We start from the raw sequence: 13,213 nt of genomic DNA, 5'->3' as shown, positions 1-13,213 counted from the left end.
GCTGGGGGTGCACCCACACACTGAGACAATGGGGATGTTCTATTGGGAACTCACCAAGGCCAGCTGGCCTGGGTCTGAGAAAGCCTGGGATAAAACCGGACTCTCTGAACATAGCAGACAATGAGGACTACTGAGAACTCAAGAACAATGGCAATGGGTTTCTGATCCTATTGCAAGTACTGGCTTTGTAAGAGCCTAGGCAGTTTGCATGCTCAACTTGCTAGACCTAGATGGAGGTGGGGGTTCCTTGGACTTCCCACAAGGCAGGGAACCCTGATTGCTCTTCGGGCTGAGGAGGGAGGGGGGCTTGTTTGGGGGAGGAGGAGTGAAATAAATAAAAAATAAAAAAAAACACTAAGAAGAAAAAAAAAGCTCATGAAGCTGCTTCCATATGAAAGATGGAATCTGGGGGATCCTGCATCTATGTTCCCAGGCCGTGGTCACATGGGTCTCACATTTAGCTCCCTTATCCCCTTAAAGGTAGGAGCTTTGCTTTTGCATGGCAACGCCAAGCCTCTAATATTAACATTCATCAAGCTAGATATGTTCCCTGCTCTTGTAGGTTTCGGCATGCCATTTTATAAACGTAAAGACGTAGCTGATCTGTTTGGTGGCAGGTGAAGTGCTAGCAAGGTAGTCCTACCATGTTGTTGCGATGTGTTAAACCCTCTACTTAACCTTCTCATAACATCCTTCCAGTTATAAACCTTACAGGAGGAAACCCAGGCATAGAGTGGGAAGAAATGTAAAACCTCTTGCTTCCCTTGACAGTAGCGCTGGGAGGCAACAGATTCGCCCACCTTCCCCCCACCCCCGGAGGAAGCAGGACTTTAAGCATTGTTTAGAAACACAACAAACAACAGCCTGGCAGGTCAGAAGGCCAGCCTCTTTCCCAGCAAGGAGGCAGGAAGCCAGCTGTACACACAGGGTACTTCCCAGGTGGGGTCAGCTTGGGGAGGCCCCACTGGAGTCTGAACGGATGCTCTCTTACTGTGTTAAACCTGGCCCAGAGGGACAGCCACACCTGTCCCAGATCTGTCTCCCAGCTTCCAGGAGGTTAAGTGAAAGCAGATGTGTCACATTGCCCCAGTTCTTGTGCTACTATCTGTGAAAGGACTCAGTTTCCCCGTGTGACGCTTTCGGGGGATTGCAGTTGTAGTGTCTGTGCTAGACTGATAAAGAAGCTCAGTTTAAAGACACATCGTGAGCATCTGTGATCTAAAGACATTTTCATGATGATGCAGACACCAGTGTTGCTGGACTTAAGGTCACAGCCTATGCCACAACAAGCCAGGTTCAGTCACCTGTCTTAGATAAGGAGATTAATAGGTCTAAATTAATAGTAAAAGCAGAAAGGGGATTTTTCTAATTCAATACGACCACACTAGGAAGAAAGACTGAGTTCCAGCAGGCTCCCAAGTCCATCTTCAGGATCCTGAGCGGACGTGACAGTTTAAGTGGAGGGTAGTTTACTAAGTTCCAGAGGATGACTTTCCTCTCGGACTGGTCCAACCTTTAATGAGTAGCTTCTTCCGGTCCATTGTTTCAACAGGCAGACAGTCAACGGAAGCACGTAGTGTCTCTTCGGAACATCTTCATTTCTGCCAGCCTGGGTATACCAGGAACACTTAGACAACCATGGAACTATGAAGAATTTCTTCATGGAAGTCTTCCCTGACAGCTCACATTAGATTGTTCTTCTTGTGTCTTGAGTTGGTTAGTGCCCCCTTCCCAAGTCTATGTCCACACAGAGCCTATGAATGTGATCTCATGAGAAACAGGGTCTTTGCCGACGCAGTCAAGGTCAGACAAACTCATACTGGGTAAAAGTGGGAACTAAATCCCACACGACTAATGTCTTTATAAAAAGAGAGCAAGGCGCAGAGGATTAGGGGAGTATACACGCATACTCTCCTCCAAAGGCTCAGGAGCCATAGCAAGCTAGAGGACTCAAAGAGAGTGAGAGCCAGAGACGGTAATGACAAGGAATCTTCTGGGCAAGCCAGGCGGCTGCACGTATGAACTCACAGCGATTGTGACCACGTGTGCAAGACCTGTGCAAACCCAAGCCAGATCAAACCCAGCAGGAAGAGGGAGGTGAGCACAAAGTTTCATCCCTAGCCGAGGAAGCTATTGGCAATTGTTAGCTGCTAGAAGAAGGGTCAGTTTGCTTTAAGATTTGCTCTAAGAGTGTAGCACTTAATTGAAGGCTACTCAATCAAGAATATTTGGGTAGTACAAATTGACCTTGACAAAATTGGGTGGGAAAGGAAGTGGGTGGAGCTGGGAAGAGTTGGGTGACAGAAGGCAAGTATAATCAAAATACAGTGTATGATATTTCAAAGCATTCATATATATATATATATATATACATATATATATACATACATAAATATATACATGAATATGTGTGTGTGTTTTTCTTACAAAATACCAAACAAAAGGTAGAAGGAACCTAAGGAATGGCACATAAGATTGTTCTCTGACTTCTATAATCACATACACACACATGCGTGTGCATGCACAGATACACACCCTACACATGTACTTGTACCCACATAGACAAAAACATGTACATAAATATGCATACACATAAACATAACTTTAAAGAAGAGAGATATTTGTGCAAAAACAACAAGGAACGGTGGTGAGGTAGAGACCGAAGAGACACCGACATCTTTGAGAAAGACCAAGGATCAATGCAGGTTAGAAGAGACAACAGAAAGATCCTCTCCTAGAATCTTTAGCAGATGCACAGCCCCACTGGCACCTTGATTTCTGTTGCTTGAAGCTATCCAGTGCAGGGTAACTTATAAAGGCAGCTCTAAGACATGAGGGCTTTATACAATGGCACCTTTTCCTATATTTTTCTTAAAATGTGTGGTGGAATCACACAAACTAGTCTAGAATATTAATAGAAGTTCTCTTAAAAGATACTCCCTAACCCCTTATCTCAAGGCCAGCCTGTTCTACAGAATGAGTTCCAGGATAGCCAGAGTTACACCAAGAAACCCTGTTTTGAAAAACCAAAGATACTACAAAAATCCCAACCACTTCCTCAAATAGTGAGAATTTTAAAAGTCAGAACATTCTGAGGTAGCCTAGTTCTTAAGTCAGAGCACCCTAGTACCACCCCGGTCAGTGTCTGAACACCCCCAGCTGGCCTTAGATACACATCATGGGATTTTTCTACTGTGTAAATTGTCCAAACTGGTGATTTTTTTTTTATAGCCACAGACTGTGAACAAATAGCCCCGAAATAGAAATCGGAAACATTCATTTTGGAATCCCTGAGTTCCCCTTAGGACCTTACACAAGTCACTCTAACCTCCCCAGTTTCTCAGCTCCTTGGTTGTTAAAGGAAATGATAAAGGATGAGGCTGTTCCTTCTTTGGCTCTATTCTAATGTGGTTTTTTTGACTTGATTACAGGGGAATAGTTCAAACTATCCTATGTCAATTCCCCCTTGTGGGACCTGGATGCCTTAAAGTTCAGGGGTGACTATGGCTAAGGATCAGCCTTCTGAAGCCTGAGTGTGGGGCTGGAACACCAACCCTAACTATCCATGAACCAAAAGTCTCCACTTACCTAACGGAAGGGAGGTAGGGTGTGAGAAGAGCAGATCTTGGACAGTAGAGGTCCATCACTCCATGGGATTCTAGAAGAAATGATATATTGTTCTGATACATTGGACTGTATAAACAATAAAGCATAGTAAAGATTGTAATGGCTAGGCAAACAGTCAAAATAAAGTACCTTTTCACACAAGAGAAGCTTGAGAAACATGAACGCTAGCCATGAATCACTGAACCACAAGACAGATGGGGCTGGAGAGACGGCTCAGCAGTTAAGAGTACTCGCTGCTGTTGCAGAAAACCCTCCCTACATACAGGGAGGGGCTCACAACTGTCTGGAACTGCAGTTCCACAGATTCCAACACCCTCTCCTGTCCTCCATGGTCACCAGGCACATATGTGGTGCACAGGCATACATGCACACAAAACCCTCATGTGCATTAAATAAAATCTGTAAAAATTAGTTTATTTTTATCATTTTGTGTATATGAGTATTTTGCCTGCGTGTATGTCTGTGTACCACACACATGCAGTGACCTTGGAGGTCAGAAGAGGGCACTGGATCCCCCAGAACTGGAGTTACAAATGGTAGTGAGCAGCCATACTGGTCCTCTGGAAGAGAAGCCCATGATCCTAACCAGCAAGTCATTGCTCCAGCCCCAATATGTAATATCTAAAAGAGAAAATACTCAAGCCAGAGTCTGTCATAGTTCTAGTTTAACATACCAAGTCAAGGGTGCAGCAGTGTTCGTCCACCAGATTATGAAAACTTTACCTACATACATAAACATGTTGTGTGTGTGTGTCTATCTGTTGGTCTGTTTGGGTTTTGATTGATTGATTGATACAAGGTCTCATGTAACAGGCTGGCTTTCAAGTTGCTATGTAGCCAAGAGGCTGAGCTTGATGCCCTATCCTCCTGCATCCCCTTCCCTTATGCTAGGGAGGACAATGTGCTTCCTGACAGATGTGCTTCCCGATGCAGGAGAATGTTTCTTCTTTGGTAGAGACTAACTTCTGAGCACAGTCTGGCTCAACCTCAATTAAATAACTCCTCCACAGCTACTCTTATTTGACCAAATAATCATGGATACAGGAGATTTCCAGATTTGGGATGACTACAAACAGAAGACTTCCCTTTCCAGAGGTACAAAGAAATCATTCCTGTGAACTAGAGTATGGAAGATTCACCTGGCAATTCAAATGGATTCCTGATGCTGATTGTAATCCAACCATATTACTAAAGGAAATTGATTCTCTGATATCAAATAGATTTGGAGAACTGGAACTAGATGGGCTGCTTCTAGTGGTTCCAAGTAGTTTTGTGGTATTAACCTCTGTCCATTGACAGCTACTTCCAGAATGGATTGGCAAAGGACTTTAGGACCCCTGTGGATGCAAGGATGCTGGATAGAAACTGCAAGTCCTCCTGCAAATCTCCCCACTGTACAACACAGACAGAAATCTGACTTTCATTGGCATAATCATCTACTTCCAATTATATCCCTCAACTAGGATCAGTAGATATACCATCCGGGACCACTAAGTACACACAAAAGCCCTTAATGATCCACCTCAAGGGATCAGTAGCTAAACTCAAAGGTAACTTTTTGTTTGTTTGTTTGTTTCTTTTCTTTTCTTTTTTTTCATTTTGAGACAGGGTCTCTCTGCATAGCCCTGGCTCTCCTGGATCTCGCTCTGTAAACCAGGTTGGCCTCAAACTCACAGAGATTCACCTGCTTCTGCTTTCCAAATGCTGGGGTCAAATGTGTGTATCACCACATAAATGATGCTGCAGCCATCCTACAAAACTTATTTTGACTGAGTGAAAGCGGGAACCTGTGCCATCTTCACTGTGGAATGCTGTGTATATAACACCCCACAAGACTTAGACTAAAACGACCTACACTGTTTTGAGTTTCAATGGTTGATTATCATGATGACTTTCAGATACAACATGTTGACTGAGGTTTCTGTCCTGCCCAGTCTTTGGGACTATTAAGTCCCAAAGAATCACAGAGAGGTCTTCACTAATTATAAACTGATTGGTCTATTAGCTCAGGCTTCTTATTAACTCTTATAACTTATGATAATTATAAGTTATAATTCTTGTCTGTGCTAGGCACGTGGCTTGGTACCTTTTTCAGCAAGGCAGTCACATCTTGCTTGCTCTGGTGTCTGGCTTCCTCTGTGTTTGGGTGATGACTTCAGACTGAAACTTCCCTCTTCCCAGGATTCTCGTTATCCTGCCTCTACTTCCTGCCTGGCCACTGGCCAATTAGCGTTTATTTAAAATACAAGTGACAGGGTACAGACCATTGTCCCACAGCGAAAACACAATGAAAAATGTCCTTCTTCTTTTAACATTGACCTTAAGACTAGCTATGACAATCTGCTCTATGCTTTATGATCTATATATTCCAGTGCCACAGACGATGCTATCTTTTCAGATTCCCAAAGAATAACCTTCTAAGCCGGGCGGTGTTGGCGCACGCCTGTAATCCCAGCACTCGGGAGGCAGAGGCAGGCGGATCTCTGTGAGTTCGAGGCCAGCCTGGTCTACCAAGGGAGTTCCAGGACAGGCTCCAAAGCTACAGAGAAACCCTGTCTCGAAAAAGAAAAAAAGAATAACCTTCTAATCTCTAAGCTAACCTTCTTGTGTTTCCCTTAGTTCATGCATGGGAAAACTTCCAAACCCAGAGAGCTCCCTGTCCAAGCACAGGACCTGAATTTGATTCTCAGAACTTACATAAAAAAAGCTAAGTATGGTGGTGTGCACTTGTAGCTCTAGAGAAGGGAAGGGAGAAGCAGGTAGGTCCCTGGGGCTCAGTGGCCTGCCAGCGTAGCCAAATTAGTGAGTTCCACATTCAATGAGAGACTTTGTCTCAAAATAAATAATAAATAAATGAACAAACAAGCTAGATTAGATAGCATCGTGAGAAACAATGGCCAAAGTTGGCCTCTGGCCTCTATACATACCTGCAGGTACACATCCCTCCATACACACACACACGCACACACACACACACACAATTACAACCCCTAGAAGGCAGAAGCTACACCCTACACAGAACACAGATGCTTCAGACATGTAAACTCAAAATTAAGAGATCCAACTCTGAGAGCAGGGAACAGAAGCAGGATAACTAGTTAGAAAATAAAAGGGGACATGAAGCAGGGAAGGGCCCCCTTCATCCCTGGTTCTTATTTTGTCCAGAGCCCCAGGAATTTCTTCATAACTAACCAGTCACCTGCAAAAGAACTGCCCTCCCCTTTTGGAGAATCATCACAAACAAGGCTGTGAAAATGCAGTCCAACCTTCCTGTGACCTATGTACAAATAAGGGTCCTTTGAATCCGGGTTCCTATCTGTATTAGCATTCCCTTCTCTACAGGCAAGCCCTCATCATATACCTGTAAAAAGTCCCTTCTCCAAGGACAAAATTCTGAGGGTAACAAAAATAAGTATACCAGCATGTATGTATGTATATATATATATATATATATATATATATATATATATTATTTGCCGAATATCTAAGCTTAGTTGTGTGTGGGGTAGCTTCAAAGCCCAGGGTCACATTGCAGCTGCTTCTGGGATCCTGAGGTGCATTCCTGCCCTGTCTTCTAAATCGGCTGACTTTGCTCCACTCTCACCCTGAAATTCTTTTCTGCGGAGGACATCAAGGAGCCAGCAGAATCTGAGAAGAAGCCGTGAGGCTCCAAGCTGGACTGCTCCACTGTTCTGTCCGCAGTATAGAATGTCTTATTTAACAGAATTTCAAGTGTAACATTACTAGAAAGGGCAGGTGACCCAAGGCGGTGCTAGACCAAGGATTCTGTTTTAAGACGGAGAACTACTTATTCTGTGCCGGCATGTTTTACTTGATAAATAGACCTCTATGAAGCTCTAAACATAAAAATAGCTTCTGGTGTCTGGTAAGATGGCCCCATCTGTGGTCTACGCCCTCGTTCCCAGGTCTCCGCTCTCAAGGACACAACTCTGCAAATTCAAAGCAACAAACTGAGCTATGGGGAAACACATCCCCACATCATGAAGTTAGTAGGCAAGTTCTACCTTATTTCTCCTCATAACCGGGGCACGGGATAGGCCATTGGCTTGTGAAAGAAAGGAGACTCACTAAGTGTGTAAGCATTGTGGCTCAGACGGAAAGGGATCCCCTGCAGTCAGGAGCCAAGGAATACCAAGTGTTACAGTTTGGATGGGAAAACACTCTAGCAGTCAGGGGCCAGGGAATACTGAAGTGTTACAGCTCGGGTGGAAGAGCATTCTGGCAGTCGTGAGCCAGGGACCAGCACAGGTCACGGTAAGCATAGCCTCCTTACAGCCCTTCTGTAGGGTAAGGCTTGCCCAATGTAACGGCTCTGCTCTGGCAGGAGAGGGCTTCCCCAGCAACGTTGTTACAATGCAGCCCAGGTGCCCCAGAGCCTAACAACTCCACTCTGCTAGGGGAAGGCCTCCCCAGCTCCTCCCTCTCTGGTGAAAGAAGCTCTTCACCCAAACCCCATTCATTGGGAGAGAAGGCTCCAGGAGAGTGGTTGCCTCTGCCAGGGTGGGAAAAAGGCAGCAGCAAACTGCAGGTGCAGGGCTTACATAGGGCTCCTTAGGGGTGGAGTTTTCCAGGGAGAAGATTTTCAGGGTGGGAATTGGTCACATTTCAGTCCCTTGAGTCCAGACTGGCCAGACCTCTGCTCAGGGATTAGTTGGTGTTCTGATCAGGGATTGATTCATTTCCCTGCACAGGAATTGGTTGCTTTCCATTCAGGGGCAGTTTTGACTTTGTTTTCAGGGTCAAACTGTTTTCTTTTCCCTGGCTTTTTTTTTTTTTTTTTAAAGCCTTTTGACCCTAGTTTTGGGGCCAGGGCATATTTCTCTCACTAGCTCTGATTTTAGGGCCAAAGTGTATCCTCTCCGCTTCCTATAGGGTTTCTCTGTGTAACAGTCCTAGAACTCACTTTCTTGACCAGGCTGGCCTGGAACTCACAGAAATCCACCTGCCTCTGCCTCTTGAGTGCTGGGATTAAAGGCGTGTGCCACCACTGCCCGGCAAAAGTGTTTCTTTGGCACTGGTTTCAGGGTCAGGGTGTCATTTCTTTGGCTTGGGGGTTCAGGGCTAAAGCATTTCTTTCACTGGCTCGGGTCTCAAACCCAGGGTGGGTTTCTTTCACTGGCCCTTTTACCCTACAGACAGAGTACCTTCTTATTTGTAAGGCAAGAAGTTACTGGCAGAATGGAAAAACATGCAGAACTGGACTGTTGAGAGCCCCAGTGAGCAAAAGTACTTGTCATGCAAGCCTTGGGAGCAGGAGTTCAATTCCTGTAACTTGGAGTGGAAAGAGAGAACCTTGTCTAGAAACTTATCCTTGACATGTCCATACGCGAACTGAGGCACAAGTGCCCCTCCCGCCCATCATAATGAATGAATGAATGAATGAATGAATGAATGAATGATAACGTTCTGGGTTGAGCCACAATGCCTAGGCCTTGCTAGGCTGTGTTGCTCCTAGAATCTTCCGCGACACGAAGGAAAGATAAACGGCGGTCTCACCGTCACTTTGCGTCTTGGGGACGACGAGGCACGCGAGAGGAGGCCAGGAGCCGCTAGGAACTCCTTCCCTCAGCCCTGGGGAAGCCCAGTGCTCGGTGCCAATCATCCGGCAGGCCCCGCCCCACGCAGGCCCGTTTCCCCACCTTCCCCAGCGCGCGCGCTCTCGCTCCCTACGTGCGCGCGGCGGCGCGAGCTGTGTCGTAACGTTGGCGGGCGCGCGCAGTGTGCCTCCCGGAAAGGAGCGGAACCTCCGGGAAGCTGGTGAGCTGGTGGCCGGGATGCGGTGCGCTCGTGGCCGCCCGCCCCCCCGGAGCCGCGGCCGGCCCAGCAGGTGAGGCCCGAGTCCCGTGGAGCTAGGGCAAAGGGAGGCCGCGGTCCTGTCCAGCCTTCCCCGCCGCTACATCCGGGCGCCCCGCCGCAGCCCCGTGACCCCGGTGACAGGTGCTTGTCCCCCCACCCCCCACCCCGGACACCGTGGCGGATCTCCGGAGAGTCCCTGAACCCCTGGCGACTGTGGGTTGAGGGAAAAGGGCTGTCGTTCCTGGGGCCGGATGACTCCCGTCTGCCGCCCGAAATCTGTCACCATCGCATGTATAGCAGCATGTATTTGCTTTGCTCTGCTATTTGGGGAAGTTTCCTGTTAGATTTCCCCGTGGAAAAATGGAGCTTACCGGGAGATAAGAGTGATGGTGCACGGTTGTGGTCCACAACTTGAGCCATGCGAGGGCTCCTTTTAAAGGGACAAGTCTCCTCTTCTCAGGACTATAACCCCAGAACCTGCAGGGCGCTGCAGACCCCAGCTAGGTGAACACAGGTGCAGAGACCATATGCCACTAGAAAACAAGAGATGCTTTCTAATTCAAGACCGGCATGCTACACAGTGAACGAGAGGTCAATAGCAGTTCTAAATTAGACACCCCGTTAACGTTAGGGTGCGGTCTTTAATGTATTCAACTTTTATGAGGGAAAATTACCTAAATCTCTATTCTCAGAGGGCCCCTAACATTGGCGTGGTGTTATGTGTGAGTTGTCTTTGTTTCTAGTTTGCTAATTGTTTGACATAGTTGCAGAACTATGCTCATTTATACAAGTAGTTTGGTTTTTTTTTTATTTTTACTTTTTGCTTATCTTAATGTTGACTTACTACCTATGTTCAAAGTATTATTACTGTATATGGTGTGACTGGATGATGTGTGTGTGTGTGTGGAGAGAGAGAGAGACAGACAGGCAGACAGACAGACAGACAGACAGACAGACAGACATTTCTCACCCGGGTCTGGAGTTTAGAGGACAACTTTCTAGAAGTTCTAGGAAATGAACTCAAATAGTTAGGCTTGGGCAGTAAACGCTTTTACCTGTTGAACTATCTTGCCAGCCTCTTCAACCTGCTTTAATTGTTTGTTGAATTCATAGCCTACATTCTTTTGTTTTGTTTTTCAAGACAGGGTTTCTCTGTGTAGCCCTGGCTGTCCTGGAACTAGCTCTTGTAGACCAGGCTGGCCTCAAACTCACAGAGATCCACCTGCCTTTGCCTCCCGAGTGCTGGGTAAATTAAAGGTGTGCGCCACCACTGCCTGGCAATAGCTTACATTCTTTCAGACCTATCAGGGAATGTGTGATTTGAGACTTTGAGAGGAGACAAACATGGGGATTGATCTAAGGCTCTGTCTTCTCTATGTATTTGTTCAGTATGTTTATTTAAAATAGGCTACACCTGAATCATGAGATTTGAAATGCTGGAAATTAGATATACAATTAGAAAGTATAGCAAGCTAAATCTAGATTTTTAAAAAAAACAATACCCAGTGGCCTTGAAAGACGTGTACTAGTGCAAGCAGGATGTGAGGAGGGAGAAATGTTACTAAAAGCTAGAGCCCAATATTAGACGAGCTTGTTTAGAACAGTCCCACCTTGCCAGAGCAAAGAGATATTGAGTGAGGCAAGAACACGTTGTTGATATACAGTATCGGAACAGTTGATGGAGTGAGGATTTCAAGTACTACAACAGAGAAGTTATTATTGATCTGCCGGCTTTCAGGTTTCTCTTTGGTCATACTTTGAAGGTAGTGTTTCGTAAAAAGTGTTTACACTAAAAGCAGAGTGACTACCACAAGATCTGTCTTGAAGTAACATTGTCTGCTGTGGTCACCTTAGATGTGTGGGATGCCTGATGAAGAATTGAGAGGATCCTGGAGCTGGGGAGGTGCATGATTGGTAAGGTGTTTGCTGTGAAAGTGTAAGGACCCAAGTTCACATCCCAGCACTTAGGGGAGGATGGGGAGCAGGGGATCCTTGGAGAGCATTGGGAACCAGCCTCACCAGCCGATTGGTGAGCTCCAGGTTCAGTGAGAGAGGCCTTGTTTCAGGAATTAAAGTGGAGATTGAGAAGACTCCTGATGTTGGCCTGACCTGTGTACACATGTGCATGTGCACACTCACGCATAAACAAACACATGTGAACATACAGATACAAAAGAATTGATAGAACTTGATGGATGATGGAATGTTGGTACAGGAAAAGTAAGCCTCAAAGCATGTTAGTGGTGATACCTCTCTTACAACTGGAGAATTCAGAAGTTGATATATTTTACCCACACTTAGCTTAACTGAGTTTAAGGTCTCAGGGCTTTAATAAACTGAATATATGGACCTGGGACTGGAGGAAAATCATTCTGGTGGAGACCGCAGAGCTGGTGCAGGGAAAGTGTAGTCTGAAGAAGGCCATTCACAGTGCTGACCATGGTAGTGAGTAGTAGGAAAAAGACCGTAGTAGGAAAAGATTGACCAGGACGTGCTACTTAAAATGACCCTTGGACATGAATATGGAAGAAACACGGAGCATGCATGCAGCTCTGTACATCTTCAAATGTTCTGCTGTGCTTTCGCCAACAGCTGAGTCACTTTTGCACAGCAGCCTCCACCTCCGAGAGCCCTGGCAGACAGTCATTTCTTACAAGCTCTTCTGTGTTTGCAATTGTTCAAGGCTCTCCTTTAATCCTTTGGTATTTAAATAATTCTGTTTTGAAACACTTCACCTCATCTCAAGCTTACTAGATCAGAAGTTAGACTCTCCTAGTCTAACCTGGATTTGATTGGTAATATTCAGACGTGCTGTGATTGTTAGTATCTGTTGTTGACTTGGTTGGATTGAGAAATGACTCAGAGTGAAGGCATGCCACTCTCAGCCATGTCTGTGAGGGGGATTGACAGAGCAGATTACTTCACTCTGGATCTGAGGTACTACCCAATAGGCTAGGTACATCAATGGAGTCTGAGGAGAAAAAGGAGGCAGCCAGTTAGGGCTAGCTCAGCATTCTCTTTCTGTGCCCTCTTTATACTTCCTGGCTGCCATGCTGTGTGCTACTCTGCCATGACCTCTGAAACTGTGAGCTAAAATGAGTCCTTGCACTGTAAAAGGCTTTCTCCCAGGGGCTTATCACGGGATGAAGAGTCACACTAACCCACGTCCCATAATACTTGCTTGCTATGTCTGTGTTTTTCACCAAATAAGCTTCAAAGCTGATGTGAATCTTTTTTTCATAATGGGAGAGACAGGGCTGAAGAGATGGCTCAGCAGTTCACAGCACTAGCTGTTCTCCCAGAGGACCAAGATTCAATTTCTTGCACCTGCAAAGCAGCTCACATCTGTCTGTAACTCCGGTTCCAGGGGATCTGACACCCTTCCATAGACATAATGGGAGAGACCCACCAAAAAATTGCTGCATGGACCAGATGGGCTTTGTCTTTGTCACTGTTTTGTTGTTGTGAAGAAATACTATGACCAAAGCAATTACTTTTTATTGTTTTTATTGAGCTATACATTTCTCCTTCCTTCCTCCCTTCTCCCCTTCTACCTTTCCCCTGCCCATCACATTCCCAGTTTATGCAGGAGATCTTGTCTTTTTTCTCTCTTAGGGTTCTCTTTGTTGTTTAGGTTCTCTGGGGTTGTGGACTGTCGGTTTTATGTTTAATATCCACTTATGAGTGAGTACATACTATATTTGTCTTTCTGGGCCTGGGTTACCTCACTCATGTTTTTTTCTAGTTCTGTCCATTTATTTGTGAATTT

General features: G+C 45.7%; 2 protein-coding genes across 4 annotated transcripts in view; one reads left to right on the top strand and one right to left on the bottom strand.

Moving 5' to 3' along the window:
- Nucleotides 1-9,242, bottom strand: part of Synb (syncytin b) — a 48,899-nt gene extending 39,657 nt beyond the window's left edge. Inside the window, exons 1-2 of the mRNA XM_013349243.2 lie at nucleotides 9,145-9,242; nucleotides 3,589-3,658 (exon numbers count right to left, since the gene is read on the bottom strand). The gene's annotated coding sequence lies outside the window, so the exon portion shown is untranslated. The remainder of the gene's footprint in view (nucleotides 1-3,588; nucleotides 3,659-9,144) is intronic.
- Nucleotides 9,243-9,315: 73 nt separating this feature from the next.
- Nucleotides 9,316-13,213, top strand: part of Entpd4 (ectonucleoside triphosphate diphosphohydrolase 4) — a 33,672-nt gene continuing 29,774 nt past the window's right edge. For 2 of the 3 annotated variants that reach the window (XM_005355455.2, XM_005355454.2), the window contains exon 1: nucleotides 9,316-9,475. The gene's annotated coding sequence lies outside the window, so the exon portion shown is untranslated. The other variant, XM_026783221.1, reaches the window with a different exon arrangement.

Source organism: Microtus ochrogaster, chromosome 17 (genome assembly GCF_000317375.1).
Source record: "Microtus ochrogaster isolate Prairie Vole_2 chromosome 17, MicOch1.0, whole genome shotgun sequence".
Taxonomy (NCBI): domain Eukaryota; kingdom Metazoa; phylum Chordata; class Mammalia; order Rodentia; family Cricetidae; genus Microtus; species Microtus ochrogaster.
Note: the sequence above shows the minus strand (reverse complement) of the source record. Positions and strands in the feature narration are given on the sequence as shown.